Source organism: Diceros bicornis, unplaced genomic scaffold (assembly GCF_020826845.1).
Source record: "Diceros bicornis minor isolate mBicDic1 unplaced genomic scaffold, mDicBic1.mat.cur scaffold_55_ctg1, whole genome shotgun sequence".
Taxonomy (NCBI): domain Eukaryota; kingdom Metazoa; phylum Chordata; class Mammalia; order Perissodactyla; family Rhinocerotidae; genus Diceros; species Diceros bicornis.
This window is the reverse complement of record NW_026691429.1, coordinates 1,782,618-1,797,342: the sequence shown is the minus strand read 5'-3', so window position 1 is coordinate 1,797,342 and position 14,725 is coordinate 1,782,618. Positions and strand designations below refer to the sequence as shown.

Sequence of the window (14,725 nt, the reverse complement as noted above, 5' to 3'; positions counted from 1 at the left end):
ATGGAAGACCATAAATAAATAAGGAAGTTATAGCATGTTAGGAAGTGGTAAGCGCTATGAAAAGAAAATCAGGATTAGGGGCAGGAGAAGCATGAATGTCAGGGTAGGAGAAAAGGAGGCAGTACGAAATCGAGTTGCCAGAGGAAATACTATTGATAACAAATGATTGGAACAAAGATTTGAAGGAGGTGAGGGAGTTGGCCATGTGGGTATCAGGACAAGAACATTCAAGGCAGAGTGAGCATCCAGGTCAAGATTCCTAAAGAGCAAGTGAGCTTGGCGTGTCTGAAGAATGCTGAGCAGGCCAGCATGGGTGGAGCAGAGGGAAGTGAGATTAACAGAAGATGAGGTCAAGGAGGAAAAGAGGGTCAGATCGTACAGGGCCTTGTGGGCCATCAGGTGACTTTGGCTTTTACTGAGTAAGGTGGGAGCCATAGAGGTTTGTAGGCAGAGAAGGAATGTGACCCGACTCAGGAGTTCACAGGCGCCCTCTGGCTGCTGCAAGGAGAACAGACCAAAGGTGGGGCAGGGAAAAGGCAAGAGGGGAAGCAGAAAGACCCTTTATGAGGCTATTTCCATAATCCTGGCTACAGACAATAGGACTTGGAACAGAATAGAAGCAACAAAGGAACAGACAGGCGATCAGATTCTGGATACATTCTGAGGAAGTGTCAACAGGATTTGCTGACAGATCGGAGATGAAGGGTAAGAAGAAAGGCAGAGTCAAGGATAACTCCACGGCCTTGTGCTGAGCAATAGAAGGATAGGGGACCCTCCATGGAAATGAGAGGCGGGGGGATCACAAGCTCAGTTTGGAACACGTTACATTTGTGACATCTATTAGACATCTCAGTGGGGGCACTAGGTAGGTGGTTGGTTATATGAGTCTAGAATTCAGGAAGGGGGCTGGACTGCACATTGTTTAGTATTTTGGGGTCATTCCTAATAAATGGTGTTTATGGCTGTGAGACTGGATGAGATCTATGGTGTAGAGAAAAATGAGTACTTCCATGGAAAACGATGTATTGTCAGAGCACACATCTCCCGGTTACCCAGTTCTGATCTATGTGGGAGATATTTTACAATTCAGTAAATTTTAAATAAATGACAGAGATGCAAAATAATTCCATGGAAAAAACAGTTTTGTGTCCATTTGCACGTTCATTTCAATATTCCTGAAATTATATATATGTATTATAATTCATAGGTATTATAATGCATATATATGTAATACGTCTATAACATATAGGTATATGAAATTTTATATGTATTTTATAATATTAATAATTATATGTATAATTATACACTATATAAACATTATATTATATATATCTTGGGTTAACACAGCTAGGAAGTGACAGAGATGGACTTGAAACTCGGCTGGTCTTGCTCTGGATCCAGGTCTCTCAAGTCCTAAGCCCCATATTCCTCTAACTAGCAGTTAGGGCCTCCCTGGCAGAGAATTCACCTCAGATCTTGCATGAGAGGTAAGGAAACTCACCACAGCACTAATGAGGATGTCTTTCCTCTCTCCCAAATCTGCCTGCTCACCAAGGCTCACTTTGTTCTTCATTTCTTCCCTGATCTGTCACCAGATCTCACTGAAACACCTCTGAATTCCTACAGCGCAACCTCTTGCACCATTTGTATGGTTCAGTGGAAAGAGACTTCTGGAGCCAGACTGTCCTGGAATAGAATCCCACCTTCCAATTACTAGAAGGCTACTGAGCCTCAGTCTCTTATCCTGTGCAATGGATCTAAAAACACTTAAAATAAAGGGTCCAGAACAAGATAAGTGCTCAGTAAATGGGATCTGTGATTTTTACTGTGCCTGCACCTGTTTAGGGTCATTCCTCATCTGACATATGAGGGTCATGGCTTCCCAACAAGACCATGAATTCTCCAAGGGCAGAGGTATGGCACACACCCCTTCTGTGCCCCCATGACTCCTCCCACAACACACAAGGCCATGAGAGGCACACCATGCATGTTTAGTCAATATTTTCCCATTGGATTTGGGGAGCAAGAAACAGAGCATCAGTACTGACCGTGAGCTCCCCAGAAGCCATGATGATGGCCAGGTTCGCCATTCGATTACAGCTGCAGACAGTATGCGTCTCGGAAGCTTCAAGGATCACGCAGCCAGATGGCGTCCACCTGCCACCCTTTGCATCCATTCTCCAGGAAACGCAGTTGGGGCTCTCAGACTTCTGCTTTGGCTGAAAAAATCAAAGTCCCTGGTCACCTGAGAATCCTTCTTGAATGGATGCAGTGTGGCCAACCTGAAGTCATCTGGGGCAAGAAGATGCAGGTATGCTCTATAGGGGATGGAGGAAAACACTGCCATTTCACTGTGCAGTCATGAGAAGAAATGTCTTGGATGTCAGATCTGTCTCTCCCACTGACTTGGTCATAGCTAATGTAACTAAAGTCTCTGTAAATATTCCTGCATCAGTGTTACTTAACCTAACCTAAATCTTGCCTGCTGATGAATGGAAGAACGCCACATAGAAATAGGAAAGTTTACTCCTCTAGAGGTGGGTTTTGAGGATTGGCTTAAGTTGCTAGAAATTGTGGAAGCTTGCCACCTTAATGGGTCCCCATTAAAAATGAGAGTTAAGCTATTCCACTGCCAGGTATTTATCCAAAGTACGTGAAAACATGAATGTGTAAAGATACTTGCACCCCTATGTTCATTGCAGCATTATTAACAATAGCCAAGACTTGGAAACAACCTAAGTGCCCATCAATGGACAAATGGATAAAGGAGATGTGGTATATATACACAATGGAATACTACTCAGCCATAAAAAAGATGAAATCTTTCCATTTGCAACAACATGGATGGTCCTTGAGGGTATTATGCTAAAAGAAATGTCAGAGAGAGAAAGTCAAATACCGTATGATCTCCCTCATAAATAGAAGATAAAGACAACAACAACAACAATAAACAAACACATAGATACAGAGATTAGACTAGTGGTTACCAGAGTGGAAAGGGGGAGGGAGGAGGGCAGAAGGGGTGACAGGGTACCTGTGTGTGGTGATGGACAGTAATTAGTCTTTGGGTGGTGAACATGACATAGTCTACACAGAAATCAAAATATAATGAGGTACACCTGAAATTTATATAATATTATAAACCAACGTTACCTCAATAAACAAAAATAAGAGTTAAGCCCACTAGGGGATGGGGAGTTCTCAACGGGTAGATGGGGGCTCAGTGGAGACCTCTTCACAAACCTTGATGTTCTCCAGAGTGTAGATGATTGGGTCGGAGAAGCCATCTTTCTTCTTCCCGGTCATGATGCCCCCAGCGATGCGAGAATTCATCTTCAGCTTCCTCTTGGAGTTGCCCAAGAAGGTCCGAGGGTCTTGGAAGAAGCTCTCATCCAAAACAGACTCCATACCCGCAAAGGAGACAAATGCCACCCCAGTGGTCCCTGCGATTTGCCCCAAATGCAAAAAAAAAAAAAAAAAAGGGAATCATTTGCTCAGTATTTATTAGTATATGCACTGTAATATCCCATGCATTCCTGCACCTTCACTGGCCTGCTCTGAGGATTAAAACATGGGTGGGCTTCTGGTTGGTGACCCTCATAGAACCATAGAAAAAAATCCTGAGGTGCTATCACCTGGAGAAATCTTGGCTATACTTAAAAACAAATTTGAATTTGTGTTTTTAAAGGACGATTCAACTCAGCAGTGGAAAATAAGTTCCCCTCCCACGTTTGTGGTCATTCTTGTTTAATCTCTTTGGTGGGCTTCCCCTTTCAACGTTGGGGGTCTCCCAGGATGTGTCCTAGGTCTGTGCCCTCCAGAGAGCATGTAGATCAGGGGTGGTGGACAATGTACAGGCTTATCTGGCCATTGCCTGTGTTTTGTAAATAAAAGTTCTATTGCAACGCAGCCACACCCGTTCATTTACATATTGCCTGTGAATGCTTTTGCCCCACAACAGTAGAGTCGCATGGTTGCAACACAAATTGTATTGCCCTCAATGCCTAAAATATTTACTAACCTGCCCTCTACAGGAAAAGTTTGCCAACCCTTGATACAGATTAGTGCCGTCTGCTAGAAACATAGTATGAGCCACATGTGCAATTTTAAATTTTCTAGTAGCCACATTTCAGAAAAGTAGAAAACGGGTAAAATTCATTTTAATAATATGTTAACTCAATACATGCAAAATATTATCATTTCAACACATGATCAGTAGCAAAAATTATTATTATATTTTTGTGTGTGAGGAAGATCAGCCCTGTGCTAACATCTGCTAATCCTCCTCTTATTTTTACTGGGGAAGTCTGGCCCTGGGCTAATATCCGTGCCCATCTTCCTCCACTTTATGTGGGACGCCGCCGCAGCGTGGCTTCCCAAGCGGTGCGTCAGTGCGCGCCTGGGATCCGAACCGGCGAACCCTGGGCCGCCGCAGCGGAGCACGTGCACTTAACCACTTGCGCCATCGGGCCGGCCCCTAGAAAAATTATTAATGAGATGTTTTACATCCTCTGTTTTTTGTACCAAGCCTTTGAAATTTGGTATGTATTCTATGCTCACAATCTAGCCACATTTCAAGCGCTCAATAACAAAGTGTGGCCAGTGGCTGCTGTATTGGACAGGGAAGGTTTCAGTACTCCGGTATTGTGAGATTATTTATTTAATGTCTGCCTTCCCTAGCAGATGGAAAACTCCCTGAGGGCATGGGCTATTTCTGCCTCTGCCATCAGAGATTCCCTCACCACCTGGCACAGGACTTGGGACCTAGAAGGTGATGGATAAATATTTGCTGATTGAATATACCACAACCACCCTCCTTGATTCTCAGGAGCGGGTCTGTACCTGTGGATTCAGATTCTTCAATTGTGGAGCACCAAATCTTCATCTCATCGCCTTTGGCTTTGAAGTTAAAGACGGTGTTCTCAGCGCATTCTTTGTTGATAACTTGGGTCTTAATATCCAGAAGGAGAAAGGGAGAGTTTGCATGAGGTCACCCAGAGAGTGGGTCCTGAATTCAGTTTCTGTCCAAGAAGGGTACGCATCCATAGTCGCAAGCAAAGGAGAGGACAGAAAGGCCAATTCATCACGGGAAACCTCTTGAGCCCCTGATGATTGGTAGGAGGATGGTAGCACCAAACATATGAGAGACTCGGGTGGAGCCATAGGCGTGAGCCCTCACATCATAGGGGGTGCATGGGGAAAAGATGGGATTGAAGTCGACAGTGATGGAAGGCGACAGAGTTGTGACTCTGGCTACTCCAAATTTAGGCAATTTTCCAAAGCCAAAGGAATAGAAAGGGACCGGGGCAAGCCCAGTATGGTGGATGAGGGCTTGGATTCTGCAGTCAGATGGAGTCCAGCCCTGCTACTCACCAGCTGTGCAAATTTGAGCAACGACTTAACCTCTCTGAGCCTCAGATTTCCCACCTGCAGCATGGCAATGATTAAAGGACTCTTATTGAAAACAAAATAGATAATTCTACCAGAGGTACCCTCGAAAAATATCAGCCAGATAATGCCATGCATTTTCTCAAACTCTCCAATCCCACCCCCCATCTTACCTCAAATAAAATCCTGAGTCCCTACCTTCGTCTACAAAATCTGCACTCCCTTTCTGTTCTGACCCCTTCTGCTGCAGCTTTCACCGGCCTGCTCATTGTTCCTTGAACTCACCAAGTGTTCCAAGGAACACACTTGCTCTGTCTCCCAATATTTACACGGCTCCCTTCCCTCAGGTCTCTGCCCCAGTGAGACTTCCCCTAACCGCACTATATACAATAGCAACGCTCCCACTAATCTTGACCCTCTCGAGCCTCCTTAGCGTGCTGTATTTTTCTCAGTAGCACTAGCTCTATCTGGTATGCCATAGGTCTATCACTAAAATACAAAATTCACGAGGCTAGTTTTGTTCAATTCTGGTGGCAGTTCACCAAACACTCTATTTCCACCTCTTGGCCTCCTGGGCACCCATGAGGATGGAACTACCCGGGATTATGTGACTGATACTGGAGCTACACCAGGAGTGGGGTGCTGCCGTTAAGGCGTACAGTACCCGAAATTCCCACGCAGTCACCCACCAAGCACGTTCAGGGTGGTAAATCCATAGCTGTATCAGTCAGGAGAGGATTGGGCATGCAGCAGTAACACACAACCCCAAATCTTAGTGGGTTATAAATAATTATTGATTTCTCATTCATGCTTTGTGTCCATCGTGAATTGACTTGGGGCTGTGCTCTGTGTTCTCCTTGCCCTGGGACCCACACAGATGGAGACATTGTGATCTGAAACACTGCCTGTCCCTAGAGTAGAGGGAAAGAAGGCTCTGGAAGGTCTCACACCAGCAACTATTCCATTCACAATTCACTGGCTTAAACTCATCACAAAATGCCACCTAACCCCAAGCCAGGGAGTACAATCCTAACGTGGGCCCAGAAGAAAGAGCTCGAAATATTTGAACACAGCAAACGACTATCATATCTTAACACCTGGCACACAGTAGGCAGTCAACGAGTATTTGTTGAATGAATTAACGACGCCCTCCAAACAGTGCCTGGCCACAAACTCTTAACACAATGCCTGATGCTCAATAAATGAGAGATGTCATTACTATAATAGGCTTGCTTTGTGTGAGTTCAGAGGTTAGAAACAGTCAGGGAAACGGTATATGGAAAAGACATGGAGAATCACATTGCTGAAGTCACCCCTCAAAATCAGCGCCCAGGTGTGAGCTTGCCGTGGAGGATATAGCCTACCTAGGCGTTCCGTCTGAATAGACTGACTGACATTCTCTGAGGATTTCAGGAATGCTGCCAACGTGGTGCTCTCCACGGTCTCCAGTAAGACTATGGCCAGGGTGGACGTTTCTTCTTTGGTGAAGGTGGATCACGTGGACGTTTGCTTAAGCACAGAGGTGACACTCTCAGGCGTATTCTGCAAAGAAAGGTGTATTTGCGCTCTGTCTCTCATCAATGAAATAGCAGCTGTCCTCTCTCATCAAGAGAATGGGTTGCAGTCAAGGGAAGGATGAGGTGTGTCTGCTTAACGGGTAGGGAATTTCCTTTTGGGGTGATGAAAATGTTCTGGAACTAGATAGTGGTGATGGTTAGACAACATTGTAAATGTACTAAATATCATTAATGGTTACCAGAAAAAAAGGAATGGGACTATTGATAAACACAACATTGATGAATCTCGAAGGCATTATGCTGAGTGAAAGAAGCCAGACTCAAAAGGCCATGTGATTCCATTTATATCACATTCTTGAAAAGACAAAGCTATAATGACAGAGAACAGATCAGGGATTTACAGGGGCTAGTGGTGGAGGGAGTATCTGATTGTAAAGAGAAAACCCAAGAGAGTTCTTGGGGGAGATGGAACTGTTCTGTATTCTGATTGTGGTGGTGGTTACACAAATCTACTCAGGTGATAAAACTCATAGGATTGTAAAGAAAAGGGCAATTTTACTGCGTGTTAATTTTTAAAAACTTACAACTGTAATAAATTAAATATTAACTCACAGTCGATTAATTATAAAGAGGACTTTCTGCTCCCAAAGTGTCCCACAAGATGCTCGAAACTGGAAACACAATTACAAAGACTTCCTCGTTACCTTCAGAGAAACGACGGTGGCTTTGTTCTCACAGGCATTGTCCAGGATGCTGAAGATGGTGTTCATTAGTGCACAAAAAGAAACCTGTGCCCCCGAGGGAAAAGCATTCGTGAGCATTGATCAGTCTATCCCCCAAGCATGTAAGGTACAAATTGGGCCATCAAGCCCACCATACAGGGTGGTCCCAAATTCCTGAGGTCTCGTGAGTCTCTCGAATTCTCGGAGAAATAAAAACTCACTATTTGATCAGAATTGGAACCACAGCTCCTTTCTCTTCCATGAACAACAAAAGAAACGTAGACAGCAAAACCATTTAATGGGGTAAAAAGATGGGGAAATGTGTGAAAAAACAGTGGTCCAAATGAAATAGTACTCAGCCGTAAAAAGGAATGAAGCATTGACACATGCTGTAACATGGATGAACCTTGAAAACATGTTGCTCAGTGAAAGGAGCCAGACACAAAAGACCACATAGCGCATGATTCCATTTATATGAAATGTCCAGAATAGACGCATCTGTGGAGACAGAAAGTAGATGAGTGTTTACCAGGGGTTGGGGTGGGAGGAATGGGCAGTGACTGCTAGTGGGTACAGGGTTTCCTTTGGGGGTGATGAAAATGTTTTAGAGATAGATAGAGGTGGTGGTTACACATCATTGTGAGTACTAAATAACACTGAATTGTATAATTTACAATGGTGATTTTTTAGGTGTATTTCACCACAATGAAAAAAAGACATGACAATCGTCCAAAGTGCATGGCAATTCCAAAGCTAGTTTATAAGCTGATATTTAAAATAGTTACACCAATTCCTGAAGATGCTCATGGAGCCTTTACTCACTGGAGTGACTCCATTAGAGAATCAGATGTCCACATTCCTCTTTGCCTGGCCTGGGGGCTATGTATCACATATGCATCCCATATCACACAGATGCAGCACCGACATCTTCACTAGTAATGAGACTCCAACATCCTTTCTTCTTTTAGTAAGAGAATTCCCAAGTTTTAGATGAGCAAATGTCCTCCCTTCCCAGCTTTCCTTGTAGCTAGGTGTGACCACATGACTAATTTCTGGCCAATGAGGTATAAGCAGAAGTGATACTGGGTCATACTCTTGAAGGGAAGGACAGTGCCTGTCACCTCCCCTTCTCCCTTGCCCACAAGCTGAAATGCAGATGTGATGGCAGGGGCTGGAGCAGCCATGTTCGACCACAACAAGGGAGTCTTGTGTTCATGATGACAGAGCATTATGGAGCCATCACATCAGCTCTCAGCAGCTTACACTCAGACTGTTACAAAGAGAGAAATAAACTGTTATCTGGTTTAGGCCATTGTATATTTTTGTCTTCGTTAAAACTGCAAAACAACATCCTACCTAAGTGGCTTCTAGGACAACTTCAAGAGCTAGGAACCTTCAAAAATACTTACATATTCAGGCTCCACCGCTGCTCCCTCTTGGCATAGCTGGACCTGCTCATTGTTGGGTAACATATCTTCTTTACACTTGAAGGGAACCACTAGGACGAAAACAAAAGCAAGCCAATCAAATGTCAACCACAGAAAGATATTATTATTTACACAATCATACCCCATGCTGTAAATGCATCCATTGCCATGTTATACAACAGTGGAAATGAACAAGCTACAGCTACACGCTACAACATCAGGAGCTTTGGGAAGTGTGATTATTGAGTGAAAAAGAGCAACTCTGGAAAATATCATATGATCTCACTTATATGTGGAATATTAAAAAAAAAAAAAAGCCAAGCTCATAGATAAGAGAACAGATTGGTGGTTGCCAGAGGTGGGGGTGGAGGGTGGGCAAAATGGATGACGGTCGTCAGGAGGAACAAACTTCCAGTTATAAAATAAATAAGTCCTGGGGATGTAATATACAGCATGGGGACAATAGTGAATAATACTGTATTGCATATTTGAAAGTTGCTAAGAGAGTAGATCTTAAAAGTTCTCATCACAAGCAAAAGAAATTTTGTAACTATGTAGGGTGACGAATGTTAACTAGACTTATTGTGATTATTTTGCAATATATCCAAATATCAATCATTATGTTGTACACCTGAAACTAATAGAATGTTATATGTCAATTATATCTCAATAAAAAAAAGATCATATGTGGTATGATACCATTTTTGTAAAGCTCCAAAGCAAACAAAACTAAGCAAGATATTGTTTAGGGATACGTAAATGGCAGGGTTTTTTTTAAGTAGGGGAATTATAAACACAAAATTCCGAGTGGTTCCCTCTGGGGAGAAGACAAGGATATACGGAGTGGAGAAGAAGCATGCAGAAAATGCAATGGCATTGATGATATTCTGGTTCTTATGTTGGCAAGGGCCTCGGATATATCCATTTTATTATTATACTTCATTGCCTCCATATAAATTACTTATATTTTTAATGTATCAAATAATCCATAATTTTAAAAACATAAACCTTTCACGGTTCCCCACTGTTCTCAGCAGAAAGACTAAAGTTCTTCACACAGCACACAAGGTCCTGCAGAATCTGACCTCGGCCCACCTGCTCAGATGCAGCTAATGCCATTCTCTTTGTCCTCAGTCTTTGTTAGCCTCAGGGCCTTTGCACATGCTATAACCTGTCACGCTGTGATCTCCACTCTTCATCTGCATAATCCCTACTCTTCCTTCAAGCTTCAGCTTAAATGTCACTTGCCTGGAGCATATTATATATCTCACTAATGGGGTATATAATATGCCAAAGGGCGTGACAGTTTTTCAATTATTAAATAATTATGTGTGTGCTCTCTACTTCCTTCCCTAGACTATAAGCTACATGAGGGCAAATATCATGTCCATCACATCCAGGATTGAATCCCCAGTACCTAGTGCAGGGGCCTGTTTGACTAATTAGTTAATTAATGCTTCAAAAATAATTTATCAAATTAATGTATTAGTGAAAGAATATAAAAAGGGAGAATGAATGAAAGTAAGAAGAGGATCCAGAGCTTGGGTAGAGTGAGGATTTTACAACCAAAGAAAGACACAGATTCCATTGCCAAGACACATAAGGAGAGGATTACTTTCGCAGCTGAAGTTGCCATGTTTCCAGGAGCCTTCTGGATTGGGACGGAAGCCCACAACGCAGCTACAGCTGTAGGAGCCTGGGGCGTTGGTGCAGACAGAATCGGGACCACACCGTGATGGATCTTGGGAGCACTCATCAATATCTGCAAAGAACTCAAAAAGATCAAAAAACCCAGAGAAACAGGGATAGCCTTCTTTCCAGAGTTGACCAGCAAACCCTCTGCTCTGCTCTGCATCCCACTGCTTGGTCTGTGAAGTTCAGCTGTCCATTGCTTGGTGCAAAGCCATGGTGGCAGGTACAAAAGTAGCTCCTGGTGCGTGTTGGTGCACGTTGCATTGAAAAGGCACTTTTCACTGCCTTTGGCCGAAAGGTTACATATCAAGGCACTCATCAATATCTGTGGAGTGAGGCAGAGTTGGCCAACAATCCAACAAAGTCATGCTTCCCCTTCCAAAGCATAGCCTTGTCACTGAAAAATGGCGGCACAACAAGGGACTACATTTCCCAGAGCCCCCTGCATCTAGGCGGGGCCATGTGGTTAGCTTTCACTCATAGAATGGAAGAGGGTATGGCATATCACTCCTGGGCCCACGTGGTTAAGAAGTGAGTGTGTCTTCTCCCTCTTTCCCTGCCACTGGCTGAAACCAAGGATTCCAAGTTCCTAACCATAGGAAAACCAGAGATGCAAGAGGACTGGATCCCTGTATCACCTTGTGGAGGAAAGCTGCCTATTGACCAAGGATATCCATACTGGATGGTTAAGGGAGTAAGAAATTTCTATTTCGTTAAGCTAGTGGTTCTCAACTGAGGGCAATTTGCCCCTCCAGGGGACGTTGGGCAATGTCTGGAGACATTTTTCGTGGTCACTGGGATCTGGGGGTAGATGCCAAACATACTGCCAATCCACTAATGCACAGAATAGCCCTACACACAACAAAGAACTATCCAGCCCAAAATGTTAATAGTGCAAAAGTTGAGAAACCCCAGCTTAACCAATACAGGGTGATGTATGGTCACTGTGGCAACAAGAGGTTACTTCTCCCTCTGAAGGTTTCTGATCCACAGAGGATATATGGAATAGAATGTCTCAGAAAAAAATAAATAGGAGGGGTCTGGCCCTGTGGTGTAAGTTCACACACTCTGCTTCAGCAGCCCAGGGCTCGTGGGTTCAGATCCCAGGCGTGGACCTACACGCCGCTCATCAAGCCATGCTAGGTCAGCATCCCACATATAAAGTAGAGGAAGATGGGCATAAATGTTAGCTCAGGGCCACTCTTCCTCCAGCAAAACGAGGAAGATTGGCAACAGACGTTAGCTCTGAGCCAATCTTCCTCACCAAAAAAAAAAAATAAAGAAATAAAAGTAATAAAAAAATGAATAGGAGGGAGGTAAGGACAAAACCTTTCATATTTCTATGTCATCTCAAAAAACATGAGGGATAAATAGGCACTGTCCACACTAGGGGCTTACACAAGTATATGGTATATTGCACCAGGCAATACCGTGGAGAGTTGGTACGAGAAGTCTTTGTGATAGGAACGTAGACTAATTTGGAGGTCTCAAACGACATGGTTGGAAGGCATGGGGAAGTGGTTTTTTTCTTGGTATCACAGAAAACATCTCTAACCAAGGAGTGGGTTTCTTTTCACCGCAGGCTGCCCACTTCCAGAAATATTTAAGCATCGACTAAGTGAGCTCTTGTCAGACATACCACAGGTGCAATTTATATTTTGCATATAGAGCTGGAATAGGGGCATGGCTTTCAAAACTTTTTGGCCCAAGAAACCTTCCTTCTTGTGAAGTGAAACCTGAATAGGTAAGACAAATAAAAGAGGTGATAATTTGACTGAAAGGAGAGTGGAAGACCATGGCCTTGTTTTCTGGCCCTAGATGGGGATTCTGAAAGGTTCCTAGAGCCCTTAGAGCTGTGTTAATCTCTCTAAGATCCCTTTCCTCTTTATGCCTCTATTGTTCTGCTTCTAACAATGTCAGCAGCTAGTAAAGATCAACGAATGAGAAGAAATATAATATTTCTAATGAAAAGAAGCATGCATTTCCCCGGGGATTGAAGACTATAAAATGTGTTCTGCTGTATGGTAGACCCTCCGAAGATGGAGCCATCAGTTCTTCCATTTCCTGTATGCACATGTTGCTGTCCCAGTGAGATGGAGAGTTTATTTCCCCTCCTTTTGGATCTAGGCTGGCCCTGTGACTGTGACCAATAGAATGTGGTAGAAGTAACACTTGGGGACTTCCAAGCCCAGGCCTTATGAGAACTGGCAGTTTCTGCTTTCTTCTTCTTGGAACTTTCCTTCTTGGAAACCAACTGCCATGCTCTGAGGAAGCCTAAGAAGCCATGTGGAAAGGCCCACTGAGGGCCCTGCCAGAGATCAGCACCAACTACCAGTCACGTAAGCGAGCCTACTTTGGACCGGCCAGCCATCTTAGTGCCCCAGAAAAACCATGTGGTCAACCCATGGAATCATGAGCAAGAACAGATGGTTGTTGTTATAAGCTGCTGCATTTCAGAGTAGTTTGACATGCATTGAGAAGTCCTCAGCATGGCTGGGAGAATGACTGGTACATTTGAAAGCCTCTGGTTTCTCAGGGGTCCAAACATCAGGCAAAAAGAACCCAGGCAGGCAGGAGCAACTGTGTTCTCTCGGGATATTGGTGCAGGTGGAATTGGGACCACAAAGAGTCAAGCTCTTGGAACATTCATCCATATCTAAGCAGAAAACTGGTCTAAGTCAAAAGGATGAAGGATGCTGAGGCTGCAGCTGCAGTGCACAGCCCCACCACTGACTGAAGCCAATGGGTTTCCCTGGCTCTGGTCCCACCTTCTTAAACACATTTTTGTCGTTACAGAAAGGAAGCATTTAGAGGCAAGTTTATGACCCAGGCAAATCTTCTGATGAGGGTCCTCGCAGCTCAGGATAAAATCCAAACTCCTCATTAGAACAGGCAAGACCCTGAGAGTTTGTTCTCACCTACGCTCATCTTTTGCCTCTAAACCCTTCATAATTCACGATCCAGATTCATTGATTACCTGTGAATTCATGAAGGCTCATTATCTCCTCACATGAAGAAGAATGGTTGAGACCCAAAGAACTGACCAGCAGAACCCAACCTAAACCACCAATGCATGAAATCAAGAGCTAAATGAATGGTGCTAGTTTTTACCCATTGACTTTCAGAGTGATTTGTTACTCAGCAATAGCTAACTGCTACAAATGGACCAGAAAAATCAGAGATGACTTCGAATATCTCTGACTCCAAGCCAAGGGAATGTGATAAGGGCTTGATCACTCCATGCCCTGCTGAATGAAGTCATCCTCCCTATAAATGAAAGAGGAAAACAATAGAACCACCCTAGACTCAGGAAGATGGAGCCATGGTGTCTTTGTGAGAATATCCTGGCTGCAGTGTGGAGGATGGATTTGAGAGGGGAAGACTGGAGAAAGGGAGAGACCAGTGAGGATGCTGTTACAGTACGGATGCAGCCTGAATAAAGGATGGAGAAGAGTGGAGAGATTCAAGACATATCTAGCAGTTAGATTCTCTGAGACTTGATGACCGATTTAATATGGAAGGGGAGGGAGGATGAGGGTAACTCTCAGGTCTTAATTCAAATACCTTTTAGGAAAAAGTGCTGAGGTTTGAGTCTGAGCTCTCCCTATAACACAGTATCTCTACCTCAGCATTACTGGCATTTGGGACTGGATCACATTTGGTCGTGGGGAGGCTGTTCTGTGCATTGTAAGATGGTTAACAACATCTCTGGCCTCTACCCACTAGAGGACAGTAGCACACACAATCCAATAACAACAGCTGTGGCAATCAAAAATGTCTCTAGACATTGCCAATGTCCACTGGAGAGAAAATCGCTATAGAGATGGAGCCCCCGCATTATTCGCAGGAACTGCCTGACCCACTGCTTAAGTCACAGTAGGCCCTCAACGGGAGTTCAAATCATGATTCTTCCACCGAATAGCTGTGCATCCCTTGGCAAGTCACTTCACCTCTCTGAGCCTCATTCCTAAAATAAGGA

The 14,725-nt window shown here is 43.9% G+C and overlaps 1 pseudogene; it reads right to left on the bottom strand.

Annotated features, from left to right (window-relative positions):
* The window catches only part of LOC131403112 (adhesion G protein-coupled receptor E1-like), a 159,273-nt pseudogene that overhangs the window by 131,178 nt on the left and 13,370 nt on the right, over positions 1–14,725 (bottom strand).